The 15450-nt window shown below is 45.0% G+C and overlaps 2 protein-coding genes across 8 annotated transcripts in view; one reads left to right on the top strand and one right to left on the bottom strand.

Annotated features, from left to right (window-relative positions):
* LOC144822453 (uncharacterized) overlaps nucleotides 1-15450 on the top strand; it is a 1018233-nt gene that overhangs the window by 575115 nt on the left and 427668 nt on the right. The gene's annotated exons all lie outside the window — the stretch shown is intronic.
* The window catches only part of TRARG1 (trafficking regulator of GLUT4 (SLC2A4) 1), a 221822-nt gene that overhangs the window by 205373 nt on the left and 999 nt on the right, over nucleotides 1-15450 (bottom strand). The gene's annotated exons all lie outside the window — the stretch shown is intronic.

Genomic DNA, 15450 nt, shown 5'->3' with positions numbered 1-15450 from the left:
GGCCAATTCTAACGCTGCTCTCGTAATGCTTGAGAGCAGCATCAGGATTGGCCGGAGTGCCCTCGATTTGCGCTTTCAGAGAGACTCGGAGCCTGTGCCTGCTGTCTCCAACCTAGCAAGGCACCTCTGGTTGGAGACAACTTCAATGCACATGTTGGTTTGGCCATTCTGAGATGGCCGGCCAAACCCACATACGCACTGACACCAGTGCCCGCCACTTCCACTTCGTAACTGTCCCTGCGATGGCCCCGCCCCCAGACTCACCTGGGGGTGAAAAATAAAATGATAATAAACATATTTTAATATCCTTTTATTTTTACATTTTTGCAGCTGCTGGCGGTGCTCCTCCGCCATAGCAGGGGTTTATAGGATGCTTAATCTTGAAGCACGCACTTGTGCAGTGTTAAATAAATCTTTCAATTGTAGTGCATTTTGTGCCCACCTGTGGAGTCTCAATCAGTGTCCCTGCTCCTCCACATGTGACCAATGTCTTTGATATGGGCTATATTGCAGAAAGTTTACATTGGTGTAAAAAAAGAGAAATGTAATTTGTAATATTTGTCCTGGTTGTGCATTGCAGACTAGATCACTCTGATTTTTCTGTAATCCATATTACAGAAAGATGTTGGCACCAGAGCAAAGATTGTAACAAAAAACCTTTATCCATGCTATCTTGCTACTTCTATTATTTATAAAATATGATAAATATAAAGAAAAAATTAACTTTTCACAGCCTATATTTCAAGACAGATAGAAAGAATGTGTACACATTTTCATTATGTAATCAACAAACATCATTTGAAATTAGTTTACTCCATATTTTGACACCCGCTTCAATACGTATTACACAAGTAACAAAAGTGATGCAAACGGATTTGCCCTTTTGGTTTGGCACCGGTGGAATGTTTTTCTGATGTAGCCTCAGCTCTATTGTTATGCCTCTGTTTGCAGCACACCTAGTGCACCCACCAGCTTCTTCATGTGTCAAATCTACACAAAGATCCTGATGCCTGTGTCTGATGGAAAGTCAGATATACCCAGACAGATGCTTACAGAGCTCACCCTTTTCTGCATCGACCTTCAGGGGGCCATCTAGTGAATGATGTCACAATAGGCCTCAAAATCCAAGCAGACATCACCAAACACTACCTTAGTACTAAAACTCCCCAAAACGTGATAATGGGAATTCCATTTTAGTTGCTAGTCCATTAGCCGCAGTGGAGCAGGAAGATGACTTACTGACTAGAATCAAACCTAGAATATGTGGGTCTATTCACAAACAGAAGTTTATTGAACATCAAGTAGTATACAGTAGGACTACACACGTACTACAAAATACTATTCATTAATTTACGGGTGGAGACTTTGGCTTCTTCTCTCTTTCTTAACTGTGCGGAGATCTCCACCATGGTGTCAGAGATCTCTCCACTTGCAAACCTACACTTTAGGAGGGGAGGGTTGCTAGAAAATGGGAAATACTAATAGCAAAATGGGAGGGGTTTATGGAAAAGTAAGGAGGAGTTTCATGAGGGTCAGGCTACCACAATCACATACCTCCAAAGGAGTTAGCCCATTCCTATTAAAAAAACTACACTTCTAAAGTTACTACAGATCTCACTAACAAAACAGTAGTACATATATACCAGCCCAGCCCTAGTGTAAGTCAACCACCGCGCATGGCTGCTCACAGGTGCTGCAGAACACTCCCATACAAAAGTATAGAGGCAGGGATTTAAAATATGAAAATAACACCTTATAGGAAATAATGTTACATTTCTACAATTATTTTGTCTTTTATATATATATGTATGTGTATAGTCACTGAAAAAAACAAAGGTTAAAGTAATGTTATAGTTACGTGAATTTTTCAGTGACAACATTAAAGTTTTGAACAAAAAAAACACAGAAATTCACCAGTTATAGTTAGCAGAGCATGTCATGAGTGATGTAATATGTAAGGTCACAAACAGTGCATGGCAGGGGCGCAATTTACAGTAATCTCGGCTAACTATAACTGGTGAATTTCTGTGTTTTTTTAGTTCAAAACGTTAATGTTGTGCTAATCTTATGCTTAAAGACTTGGATAGAAAGGCAGACATTTGAGGTGAGCAAATTCAGAGTGCTGCTGGTGTTGTAGGGTATTGGGTGTTGTAGGGTTGTACAGGAGCTGATCTCCACCTAAACTTTTGAACTACCCAGCGTTATCTGCTCCTTTTTTGCACAATTTATGCTTCACTCTATGCCTGAAAGTGTATAGTTTTGACTAAAACTGGGTGCTCCCTTGTGTCTGGACAAAGATAAACCTATCTGAAGAGCTATAATGATAGAGAAACACTCGTCACGGTTTGCTTTTATTCATTCCAGGTTGGGTTGGATGGTATTTTACCAAGCCATAGCTTTAGTACTGTGCATGGAGTGGTAAAAAAGTGTTTGTCATTTTACAGCTCTACATATATAGCACTATGCTAATCAGATGCTTAAAGACTTTGCTGTAGAAATGGCAAAACACATTGGGCCCGATGTAGGTGGCCATTACCGGTCGGTAACGGGCGAATTCCGCCGTTACCGACCGGTAAATGGGTCATTGAGATGTAGGGGGCTATATTTTACAGAATCGGTAAATTTACCGATTTGGTAAATTTACCGATTCTGTAAAATACCGAATCGGTAATTTTACCGAATCGGAAAATTCCTGATGTAGGTAGCACTGTTTCCAGTGCTACAGGCCTTTTAGATTCGGTATTTTACCACCCAATCCAATTGGGTGGTGAAATACCGAATCCAGGTGTGCATGCACATCTGTGCATGCACACCTGTGCCATGTGGCACACAGACATGCCCTTAGGGCATGTCTGTGTGCCACATGGCACACATGCCCATCTTTGGGGTGCTAGAGGGTGTCAAAGTGACACCCCCTGCACCCTTGCAAAATTCGGTATTTACCGATTCGGTAAATAACGAATCAGTAATGCCCATTGATTCCTATGGGCTTCAATGCCCATAGGAATCAATGGGCATTACCGATTCGGTATTTACCGAATCAGTAAATACCGAATCCTTCCGATTCGGTAATTGTAAAAATACAATTACCTACATCTGCCCTCCTCTTTTTTACCACTTCTTAAATACCGATTCGGTATGAATCGGTATTTAAGAAGTGGTAAAAAAGATTTACCTACATCGGGCCCTTTGTCCCTTACAATCTCGGCGTGAATGGCATTGTGCTGATCCAATGCTTAAAAACTTTTATATACAAGCAGAAATTTGAAGTGAGCAAATTCAGAGCGTTGTAAGTTTTGCAGGGTTCTCTGTACAGGAGCTGCTCCCCACCTAAACTTTAAAACTACACTGAGTTCTCTGCTTCTTTTTTGCATAATTATATATGTATATATAATCAACATTTTTAACAAAAAAAACTCACAACAATTCACCAGTTAGAGTTAGCAGAGCAGGCCACGAGTGCTGTAATATGTGAGGTCATAAGCAGTGCATAGCGGGGCGAAGTTATAGTTATCTCTGCTAGCTATAACTGGTGAATTACTGTGTTTTATATGTTAAGAACATTAATAGTGCCACTGAAATAGTCACCTAACTAAGAAGTTTCTTTAACCTTTGTTTTTTTCAGTGAATTTAAAAAAAAAACGATCTTTTTATCACACCTAACTATAACGTTTAAAAAATCGTTTTTTCTGTACATTTCTAGTTCTTTTTTTAATGGAAAGTAATATGTCTTGCCAGCTGTAGAGCCACCCCGCTGCCGCACATGGCTGATGGCCATAATAATAATAATAATAATAATCCACATTTGTATAGCGCACAATCACCCGTTAGGGTCTCTAGGCGCTGGGGGCCGTCGGGAAGATTAAGCAAGCTATTGCCCAGAGTCACATGGTGCTGGGCTAACCTGCCGCCGGAGCCGGGGATCGAACCCTGATCCCCAGATTCCAGCGTCAGTCGCCCTGGCCGCGGCGCCACACCTCTGCCATGTGCAGCTGGGGATCGCCACAGGGCCTGCGGCAAAAGCCTACAGTTCCTCATGTTTTTTTTAATGGGAGACCAAGTGGCCCTTCTCCCAGAGCCTTATTAGGCCCTGGGGACCTCCTTCCCTAGGACTGTTTTTTTTAAGGGAGGGGCAGCACGAGGCCCCACTCCCTATGCCTTTAAAAGGCCCTGGGTACTTCATCCGTCAAGGCTGGCTTTTTTAAGGGAAGGGGGCCCACGAGGCCCTCTCGTTGCTGTTTTCAGACTTTGGGACCCCTTGCCCTGAGTCCTTCATTTTTAAAGGTGGGTGCCATGGTGCCCACCCAGGGTCCTCACAATGAACCTTGTTTGGGACCGCAAAGGGAGCTCCAGGTCAGCTGTGGCCCCAGCCGGCTCCCCGCATGTTGCAGGCACCAGCATTGCTCCGGCCCACAGTGAGCAGCTATTTCTGCTGCTCACTCAAGGTGGGAGAAATCTCTTGATCTGTTTCCCTGCCCGCATCACTGCAGTCAGAGAAACAAATCAAAAGTCTGCTCCCAGCAGGTGGGAGCATTTTTAAAGTTTCAGCCCACTGGGAGCAGACTTTGTGTTTGCTCCAGTGTGGCGGGAAAACCAAAAACACAGGTTTCCTCGCCCATGCCGGTACAGGCAGGGAAACTGCTGTGTCCCGGGGTGGGCTCCCCAGACATAGCTAGTGAGCCAGCCCCAGAGGGGTTCGGGTCCCAGGGACCAACAGTGGCCCTGGGGATGGGGTGCCCACGGCCTTGTGAAAGTTCCGGGAGGGGGGCCGCACAGCCTCCTCCCTTTATGAAACATTTTGGCCCTAGGGGGTGGGCTTCCCAGGGCCTACACTGGCTTGGACGGGGGATGCGGTCCCCCCTCCCTTTTATTACTGAAATCAGCCCTGGTGAATGGGGTTCCCAGGGCCTCTGGAGTCCAGGGAAAGGGCTGCATGGCCCTCCTCCCCATGTATGCACATTTCGTCCCTGTGGGTGGGCTTTCTGGGCCTTTTATTGCTCAGGGAGGGGGCAATATGGCTCCTTTCTCCCTTTTTCATAATTTCAGTCCAGAGGGTGAGCTCCGTGGGTCCAATAATTAGGGCTCCTGGTTTCATGGTATTTATTTCTTTCACATTTTTGTCTGAAATTGGTCCCTTGCTCACTTTGCCACTGGAATCAAGCTAGCCTGGCTGATGACGGCTGATTAGCCAGAAACCGGTACCAGGATGCTTGTTTCCGGCTTGGCAGTTCGGGCTGGACTGTTCCCATGAAGCACAGGGTCAGACTAATTTGTATATGGCCATGTCTGAACTGGGGTGGCAGGGTGAGCTAAAGAATGATGATGGATTAAACCCAGATCAGTTGACTGGGGATGAGTGCTTGCAATGTTCAACACTCCATCCATCATCCCCTTTGGTTTTGCTTTGTTTGCCCTAAGTTGGCAGGGTATGCCCAGACGTGGTTCTCTTGCTCACTTTGCCACTGGATTCAAGCTAGCCTGGCTGATTAGCCAGAAACCGGTGCCAGGATGCTTGTTTCCGGTCCAGTGAAGACATGGCTTGGCAGTTCGGGCTGGACTGTTCCCATGAGGCACAGGGTCAGACTGATTTACATATGGCCATGTCTAAACTGGGGTGGCGGAGTGAGCTAAAGAATGATGATAGATTATACCCAGATCAGTTGCACTCCGTCCATCATCCCATTTGGTTCTGCTTAGATTTATTGTTCCCACTCTAGTCCAGGCAACAGTGGGGAAAGCATTGGACTTCAAAGGGTTTAGATGTATTATTCCCACTCCAGTCAGCGAAACAGCAGGGAAGGTGTTGGACTTTGGAGGGGTTAAAATGTACTACTCCCTCTCCAGGTTAAGCAACAGTAGGAACCACATTGGACTTCGAATGGGTTAGGTTTACTAACCCCACTCCAGTCTAAGCAGCATTAGGGAAAGTGTTGGACTTTGGAGGAAAAAGATTTAGTATTCCCACTCCAGTCTAAACAGCAGGAGACAAAGTGTTGGACTTTGGGGGAGGGACTAGATTTACTAATCCCACTCAGTCTACACTGCGTAAAAAGGATTACCTACATGAATGTAAATTATGTAATTATATTAAATTTGAAAAAAATGTTGAATACTTAAAACAAAACATATTCAAATTACAGTATAAAAAAATAAATATATATTGAACAAAACTGTTAACATTTTAGTGAAAAAAGAAAGAAAGAACATTAATTACATATACTGACTTCACTAACTGCAAAAAAATAACTCAATAATAAAATTAGCACTTATTTGATGTCAATTAATACATAAAAACAAATAAATTTTAAGTAGCAAATACCATCTCCGAAACAAATTCTCACACACTTACCATTGAATTTCTTAATTAAAAAAATAATACATATATACCATTATACATAATTGATTTCTAATTAGTAAATTACATATAAATTAATATAAACATATAAAACCTGATTATGATGTTGGCCGGAGTTGCCTCCATCCAACATTACTGTGGATGTGGAACCCACCGACCTCAGGGTCAGACTGATTTACATATGGCCATGTCTGAACTGGGGTGGCGGAGTGAGCTAAAGAATGATGATGGATTAAACCCAGATCAGTTGACTAGGGGTGAGTGCTTGCAATGTTCAACACTCCGTCCATCATCCCCTTTGGTTTTGCTTTGTTCATCCTAAGATGTCAGGGTATGCCCAGACGTGGGTCCCTTGCTCACTTTGCCACTGGATTCAGCTAGCCTGGCTGATGACGCCTGATTAGCCAGAAACCTGTCCCAGGATGCTTGTTTCCGGTCCAGGGAAGACATGGTTTGGCAGTTCGGGCTGGACTGTTCTCATGAGGCACAGGGTCAGACAGATTTGCATATGGCCATGTCTAAACTGGGGTGGCGGAGTGAGCTAAAGAATGATGATAGATTAAACCCAGATCAGTTGAACGGGGGGTGAGTGCTTGCACTCCGTCCATCATCCCATTTGGTTTTGCTTAGATTTATTGTTCCCACTCTAGTCCAGGCAACAGTGGGGAAAGCATTGGACTTCAAAGGGTTTAGATGTATTATTCCCACTCCAGTCAGCAAAACAGCAGGGAAGGTGTTGGACTTTGGAGGGGTTAAAATGTACTACCCCCCTTTCCAGGTTAAGCAACAGTAGGAACCACATTGGACTTCGGATGGGTTAGGTTTACTAACCCCACTCCAGTCTAAGCAGCATTAGGGAAAGTGTTGGACTTTGGAGGAAAAAGATTTAGTATTCCCACTCCAGTCTAAACAGCAGGAGGCAAAGTGTTGGACTTTGGGGGAGGGACTAGATTTACTAATCCCACTCAGTCTACACTGCGTAAAAAGTATTACCTACATGAATGTAAATTATTTAATTATATTAAATTTGAAAAAAATGTTGAATACTTACAACAAAACATATTCAAATTACAGTATAAAAAAATAAATATATATATTGAGCAATATATATATATATTGAGTTAATATTTTTGTGAAAAAAGAAAGAACATTAATTACATATACTGACTTCACTAACTGCAAAAAAATAACTCAATAATAAAATCAGCACTTATTTGATTTTAATTAATACATAAAAACAAATAAATTTTAAGAAGCAATTACCATCTCCGAAACAAATTCTCACACACTTACCATTGAATTTTTTAATTAAAAAAATAATAAATATATAACATTATACATAATTGATTTCTAATTAGTAAATTACATATAAATTAATATAAACATATAGAGCCTGATTATGATGTTGGCCGGAGTTGCCTCCATCCGACATTACTGTGGATGTGGAACCCACCGACCTCAGGTGCGGCCGCAAACTTCCATTTCTCAAAGTGAGCTGGTGCAGCGGGCCGAAACCACCCGTAGCACAAAAAGAGTAAGAGACTCTTACTCTTTTTGAGCCTTGAAAAAGTCACGGATGTGACGAAACACGTGTTGGCTGTTTTGTCTTTTCTTCATCAAGGATTGGATTATTATTTCGTCACTGTACTGTTTTAAACTTTGAATGTATCATTTTGATTCAAGTATTCATTCCTTGTATACTTTGTTACATACCAGTGTAACTTTGATACCAACCAGGGTAAATTAATTAAATAAATCAGTGAATGTCCTTACAAACGAAATTTCCTGTGTGTCCTGTGTTTAGAGTATCCTTAATTTTTCTATTTTTGATTCAACAATATCAATAATTAAGTATAAAATGTTATGAGTTGGGGTATATCCAGGTTTTGCAAGTTAATATACAAGTAACTCTTTGTCACTTGTGTCTTTATACCTGAGGTAGTGGGGTGTTTATGTTACCCTAAGTGGCGCCAATACTATTCTTTCATCTTATTTGATTATATAAGCACTTTATTGCCCACTTATAATTGTTCCTACTATTAATGTACGACCCCTCTTTCCACCACTACCTTCCATTAGTTTTGGCTACTAAAATATATCTAATAAAACTAAATTAAAATTTTCATTCACAATATAACACTTAAAATGCATAATTAATTATCAATTAAAATGTATTAACAATAGAAAATAAATTAGCAATACATTAAACATATTTCTAATTGAAATAACTTCCCACCCTGTTCCCCTACACACCCAAAATCCCTCTACAACACTAAAAATCACTGATAACATTAAAGAAAAAAAACTATATCACTAAAAATTGCAAACTACATTTTAAAAAATGAACAATAGTCATACTAACAATACTAACAAATAGAATGAATATACTAACAAAAACCCATCAAAATAATTTTTACATTATATTTTTTACAACTGTATTATTGAAAGCGATACTTAAAGCAATGATATTCTTTAAAACGACTATACTTACCAAAAAAAAGATCCTCTGGACATGGATATTCTATACCAAAATATTTTTGCACCACAATATTTTTCCCCAACATTTATGAGTTCCAATACTTCTAAATCAACATTTTGTCCAAACACCCTTCCCCCCACTGTTCCTAAATGCACATTGCCAGACAACCGACGACCATTGTGAATGACAACTGCATATACATTTTGCACCATTTTTCTGCATTAGCCACAGCAAATCGAACAAAGAAAGTGTGCTCCACTCCGTATTGCAGAACTCTTTGGTTACCGGACATGCATCTATGGTTAACACGTACAATGCTCTTTTTGCTTATAAATCATCTAAGTGTCTAAAGGAGATTTTCAGAGACCTCTCCTACGGTGATGTTAACCTGGCCATAGGCTGCCAGCAGAGATCCTTTCAAGAATGCTCCTATGAAGGGTGGGGCCTGCGGTGGCTGGATTGAGGAAGCCCATCTGCACTGTACCATGTAGAAGGTGCTGAGGTACCAGTGGACTGAGCATGGGACCCTGCAGGAGGCTTTGAAACCATTTGCTGCGGATCATGGCAGCAGCTCAGACAAGGGACTTTATTTGGGAGTGAGGAGATGTTAGGGAGGAGACAGTACAAACTGGGGGTTAGTGGGCGACAGGTCTCTGACTGATGCAAAGCAATGGCAATCACGTGCTGCCTTGTATAGCCACGAGCAGCAGCTGGAATCGTTTTTTGTCACCTCGAAGGGCCACCAATGCTGTCCCTTATTTTTTTTAATGTTTGCAAACTTCCTACCTAGCCTGCCAGACACCTATGCTCTGCATCACTCTCGCTCACACACCCCCAAGCACAAAAGTAGAGCAAGAGGTTGATTGTTCTCCTGCATTGCACCCAAAACCTGGAATGACCTCCCTCAACACAACATGGCCTCCGCCTCTCTTCTTACGTTCCTTCTAGAGGCTGAAGACCTGGCTCTTCAAGTAACTCACACCCACTCACCTGCTTAGGTGCCTGGATACCCTCGCAGATGATTAGTGCACCCTACAAATCAACATAACATAACATTGTAAGTAAAACATGTTCATGCATTGTGGGTTCGAACCCGAGATCATCAGCATGGAGACTGACAACAGAAGTGGTGACCACTGTATGGACGTGGTGACGTGATCACATTAACATCATTTTAAAAGGACTGTGACAGATGAAGGAAATTAAATGACGTTTGACAGCACCAGGATACAGCCAGTTAATAGCCAAGCTCTGCGGTGGGTAGCACAATAGGACAAGCTATGGCCCCAAGGAGTGCACCGCTGGCCAACTTCTGTTATCATCGCTATATCTATGCAACCCTCCACCTCTTCCAAAAGCACACCCCCTGTGCCACAAATGCATAATCATGGATTCACCCTGTGCCACAAATCCTTTATCATGGACTTCTTCATCATAGCTTCTACCTTACAAGGCGCTATTCAGTGTAACATTGGCCTACCACAGACTGAATGGATTAAGGTCACCTAACTAATAGCCATAATTACCCATCTCCCTGGTACTTATTGCATAAATCTCAGATGTTTAAAAGGCAGAATCCCCCTTCGACGGTCCAAACTTGTGTCCTCCATATAGATCCTTTAACCAGGCCATCAAACCATGAGATGCCTTACTGGCTGTGTGCCTTCGCCCACCCGCTTTGTTTTTTCTTGTGATCTTTTCCACACAACCACCCTGGTGGCAAGGAAGGACAGAGGGAAAATCAAGTCCTACACACAGCTTTCTTCCTCTGCGGTGTTGGCCAGGTCCAGGCCAACACCCCTGGTCTAGATTTTACCATAATTACTCAGTGCAGAGACTTCCGAAAAGCTGCAGCAAGCATTTAATGGGTCCATTCATCTTTGCCACCGCTCCACTCTGCGAATAACTGCAGACACCGATCGATCTCCCGTCCATGCGGTCAGAGCCGGCCGGCCCTAGTGCAGAGGGGGTGAACACGGTTCCTCCCCACTCTTCTCCGTCCTCGTGTATCGTACAAATTTACAACCAACCCGCCAGGAAAAGGCAGTGGCCGTTACACTTAGTCACAAAAAAAAAAAGCGTATCTAGCCAGGAGAATTGATGCTGCTTCCAATTCTTGCAAGGAGATATTCTCCATCGTGAGAGAATTTACCTCACCTTGGTCGAACACCTCGGACCAAAAACCATCTGGTACCTGGGCTGCGGATCTTGCTGATTTCTTTACGAGCAAGATCCAACGCATCCAGGAGTCATTCCTAGTACCAATGTCTGTGGGCCAAACTGAATGTGACATCAACACACTGCCACAGGCTGGGCCTAGGGTGACGTTGAGTGTGTTTCCTCCAATCTCTGCTCCGGACTCCCTGGCTTTAATGGGCAAATTAAAATCGGGTTCTCCCCTTGACCCATGCCCGGCTAAATTTCTAGCGAAAGTCGCGGAGGTGATCAACCCGTTGGCTAATCCGCTTTTGAATCTTTCACTGAGGCTAGGTGTGGTCCCGCAAACCTGGAAGCAGGCGATGGTGATACCCTTGCTTAAAGAATCTGGCCTAGACCCGAAGGCCCCAGTTAATTATAGGCCCATCTCCCTGCTGCCGGCCCTCACGAAGATTCTGGAAAAGCACGTTCAAGGCGTGCTTTCCAATTTTCTGGAATCTAATGAGATCTTGCACGCCACCCAATCAGGCTTTCGTCCCCATCTTAGCACGGAGACTGCGCTCCTGGAGGTTTCGGAGACCATTAAAGGGGTTCTGGACTCTGGGGGCAAAGTCATGCTGGTGATGTTAGACCTGTCGGCGGCTTTCGACACCGTTCCCCATGATGGTCTTCTCGCAAGACTCCGCGAGATAGGCATACGGGGGACGGTGTTCGACTGGTTTTCTTCCTTTCTTGCCGGCCGCCGGCAGACGATCTGGGCCCCGCCTGATTCCGCCGTGATGCCGCCTCTGGGAGTTGGGGTCCCTCAGGGCTCTGTTTTGAGCCCGACCCTCTTTAACATCATTATGACCCCGTTGGCGGCACTGGTGGAGTCGCATGGTGCCCAGATCGTATCCTATGCGGATGACACCCAGCTCCTCTTCTCGTGTACGAGAGGAGGCGACTTTGATGGGGAGAGTATTCGGGATTGCCTTGGGGCTGTTTTCCATTGGTTCCATCTAAACAGCCTCAAGTGCAATTCCGACAAGTCCGAAGTACTGTTCTTTGGGTGTGACATCGAACCCGTCTGGCAGACTTGGTGGCCACGGGATATGTTCCCTCCATCCTGTTCCTCTCAGGTTGCAAAGAATCTAGGGGTGAAGCTGGATAACAGGTTAACCTTGAAATCTCAGATCCTAGGGGTGTCGGGCATGTGCTTTGGCATCCTTAGGATGCTGCGGAGGTTTCTTCCTCTGTTATCCGTGGAACATAGGACGCTGACAGTTCAGGCTCTGATTGGGTCCAGGTTGGATTATTCCAACATTCTCTACCTGGGCCTTCCAGAGTACTTGCTGCAGCGCCTTCAAGTGGTGCAGAACGCCGCGGCTAGGGCAATCTTCGGCCTTAGTAGGCGCTCTAGTGCCTCGGGCCTGCTGGGAACGTTACATTGGTTGCCCATTCGCAAGAGGATCGCCTTTAAGGCTCTGACCTTGGTCTATAAAGCTCTTCACAAGGGGGGAGCTAAGTACCTTCAAAAGAGACTGGTCTTTTATCATCCGACCAGATCTCTGAGGTCGGAATCCCTGCACCTTGCTGTCGTCCCTCGGGTAAAGAAAGCGCGCCTTGGTGGGCGCTCTTTTGGATTGCTGGCATCTCAGCTATGGAACTCTTTGCCGCTGGCCCTGCGGGGAGCCACTAGCTTGCTGGTTTTTAGGAAAGGCCTTAAAACGTGGCTTTTTACTCAGTAGCCGTTCTCTCTTGAATTCCTGGCTTACTGCTCTTTTAGTCTTTCTTTTGGTGTTATGTTATTGTGTTGCAGCCTCTTTGCCTTCTCCAATAAAAGCGCCGGGACACTCTTTTTGAGTAGCCGTGCGCTATAAAAATGAACTAATAACATAACATAACATAACATAACAACCTGTCCAGCGCTCATATGAACTATGAGGGGACGAGAGTGCAAGGCTTGTCGTGCAGCCTCCCAACTTTCACTTAGAGATACGAAAGGTGTGACAAGTGAAATGGTGAACGGTCGAGAGGCGGTGTTCAGCTGCATCAGCAACAGTCGACGGCTCACCCCTAAGACTATTTTTTATAAAGATACAAGACCCTCACCCACAGGCGTGGGTCACCGTGACAAACGTGGCTTCAAGGCAAGCTCACATCTTGCGCCAAAGTGAGTTGGCTGCTCTCAGCGAAATTTCAGGAAATGTTCTGATGTCCTGGACAATATTCCTACATTGAGTCTGTAACAATATAAACGATTTGTACCTTGACCGCTCCAGAAACACACCAGGGGTCAGTATAGTACACGGGCCGTCGACCCACTGTTTTTTTTCTTTCAATTGCTTAATACGTTTAATGGAAAGCCTCAAAGTTACAGTTCAGCAACTTCTGTGACATTTCAGTAACAGTAAACGTATATTCAGAATATATATAGAGTAGCAGGAAACATTGAGAGTTGTGTCTCATGGGTGTAAGCAGAGCTGAGCTACGCATAGTTTGTCTCTAGTGCCTTGAGACCCAGGATAACGCTGTAGAAAAGCAGGAAATCATTCTATCCTGTTTGTCAGGACATTCGAGTGCACTCCGGATTAACATACGCATAACAAGCGAGGGCAGATGGGAAACAGCGCCCCCGTAGGTCGGCGGTCATTTATTATATAGTGGGCCGATGCCCATCCCCACGGACATTTGAGAATTCGCGTGCAGTTTTGAGGTATTTTTATGTTAATATAGTTTATGTGCAGGTCTTAGAAACGGTATGGTGCGCTATAGAAAAACAAACTATTATTGTTATAATAAATTGTTGGTATTATATAACCCACTCTCTTTCCTTGAATACCCGTCTGTTTCTACGACTCTCTCTTGCTTTTGATTCACCCTGGGACAATTCACTAAGCTTGTGTTTCGGTCAGTGTGCCTTACTGTTGGAAATCCAGGCTTAAACCAGCGTCAGATCTGTATTTACCGAGGGGAGTCCCGCGCCTCACCTGCAGAGGGGAGGCCCTTGTGTCTAGCACCGTGGACAGCTCCCTCGAGGCTGCTCTACTGCAGCCGTGGCTGAATGTGCCGGGATCCCCAATAGCCGACGGTGGAATGTTTCAATATAGGAAATGGCGAACAGGGGCGTCCCGCGCCTCTCCTGCAGAGGAGCTGCCCTGGGTTCAGCACCGTGGACAGCTCCCCGAGGCTGCTCTTCTGCAGTCGCGGCTGAATGTGCCCTGGACCCAGCTACAGCCGACTGTGGAATGTTTCAAGATAGGAAATGGCGAATAGGTCAGCTAGCGACTCAGACCCTCTGCGGAGAGACTTGTAAACCAACCCCGCCCCAACGTTCATCTTACATAACAAGTTTTGTAAAATGCGGGGTAAAATGCCATCGCGCCTACAAGCAGTTCTGGAGAGAAACTCGTGAAATATTCCAACATTTCACCGTATGGAAAGGTATTGGGGAGTAGGATTTATCCGCAGCAGTAAATCATGTATGTGATGTTCGGTCTAGGCAGCTTCAGAGGTGGAGGGGCTGAGGGTGGGGCCTGAACAGAGCTTCTGAGGGCTTCCCTCTTCCAGGAGGTACTCACAGAGAGGGCTCCTGCAGGACCCTCAGGGACGACACGCCTTATCATGGGAAGGCTTGCACTTCGCACCGGAGGGTCTGCGGGACGTGCGGTACCCAACGGAGGTCCCGCTCGTAGAGCGTCCGGAAGCAGACACCCGCATCATTTCGATGAAAACGGCACACTGTGCCTTGAGTACAATTTGGTACCCCACCCTCCGCCGCACAGTGGCGCAGCCCAACAGAACTGGAGTACTTACTCTCCCTGAATTTCTGTACGAAATACTGAAAAGCGCACTATTCACAAAAGTGAGAGTACTAAGACATAGAACTAGGCGCAGGGAGCGCCTTGTAGTAGGTGCTCTGGCTAGCGGCCACCACAGCGGCAGCGCTGCAGAACATCGGACATTCAAGATTAAGAACATTTACCAGGCAAATTGGCATTGCAGCAGCAGTGCGCGAAAAGATGCCAAATTGGGTAGCTAGCAAGGCGAATAGCATCGTGACTCTCCCTCTCTGCCCCCTTCCATTTCTCCCCATCCACTACTCTCTTTCATCTCGTCTGTCACATTCCCTCTTCTTTGCGCGCTTCTCTTTTTCTCTAATATATCTCGCTTTCTCTTTCCTTGTGACTCCTGCTCTTTATCTCCCCTTCCCCCTTTCCTTTGTTTCGTTCTCCTCTCTCAACTTCCTTTCTCTTCCTCCCTTCTCATCCCTCCCCACTCTCTCGAACTCACTCATTCTGTTTATTTCTTTCTCTCTTGCCACCCTCGCTCACTTACCGATCTATCCCTTCCTGCTCTCTCCCTCCCTCGTCCTCTTTCTCCCTTCCCCACCCCCATTCTCTTCGCTCTCTCTCCCCTCCCTCGTTCTCTCTCCCTCCACCCTCTACTCTCAGCTTCGCTCCCTTCGGACTGCACAGGC

This window comes from Lissotriton helveticus, chromosome 3_1 (genome assembly GCF_964261635.1).
Source record: "Lissotriton helveticus chromosome 3_1, aLisHel1.1, whole genome shotgun sequence".
NCBI lineage: Eukaryota > Metazoa > Chordata > Amphibia > Caudata > Salamandridae > Lissotriton > Lissotriton helveticus.
The sequence above is the reverse complement of the archived record's forward strand: the minus strand, read 5'-3'. Positions and strand labels throughout refer to the sequence as shown.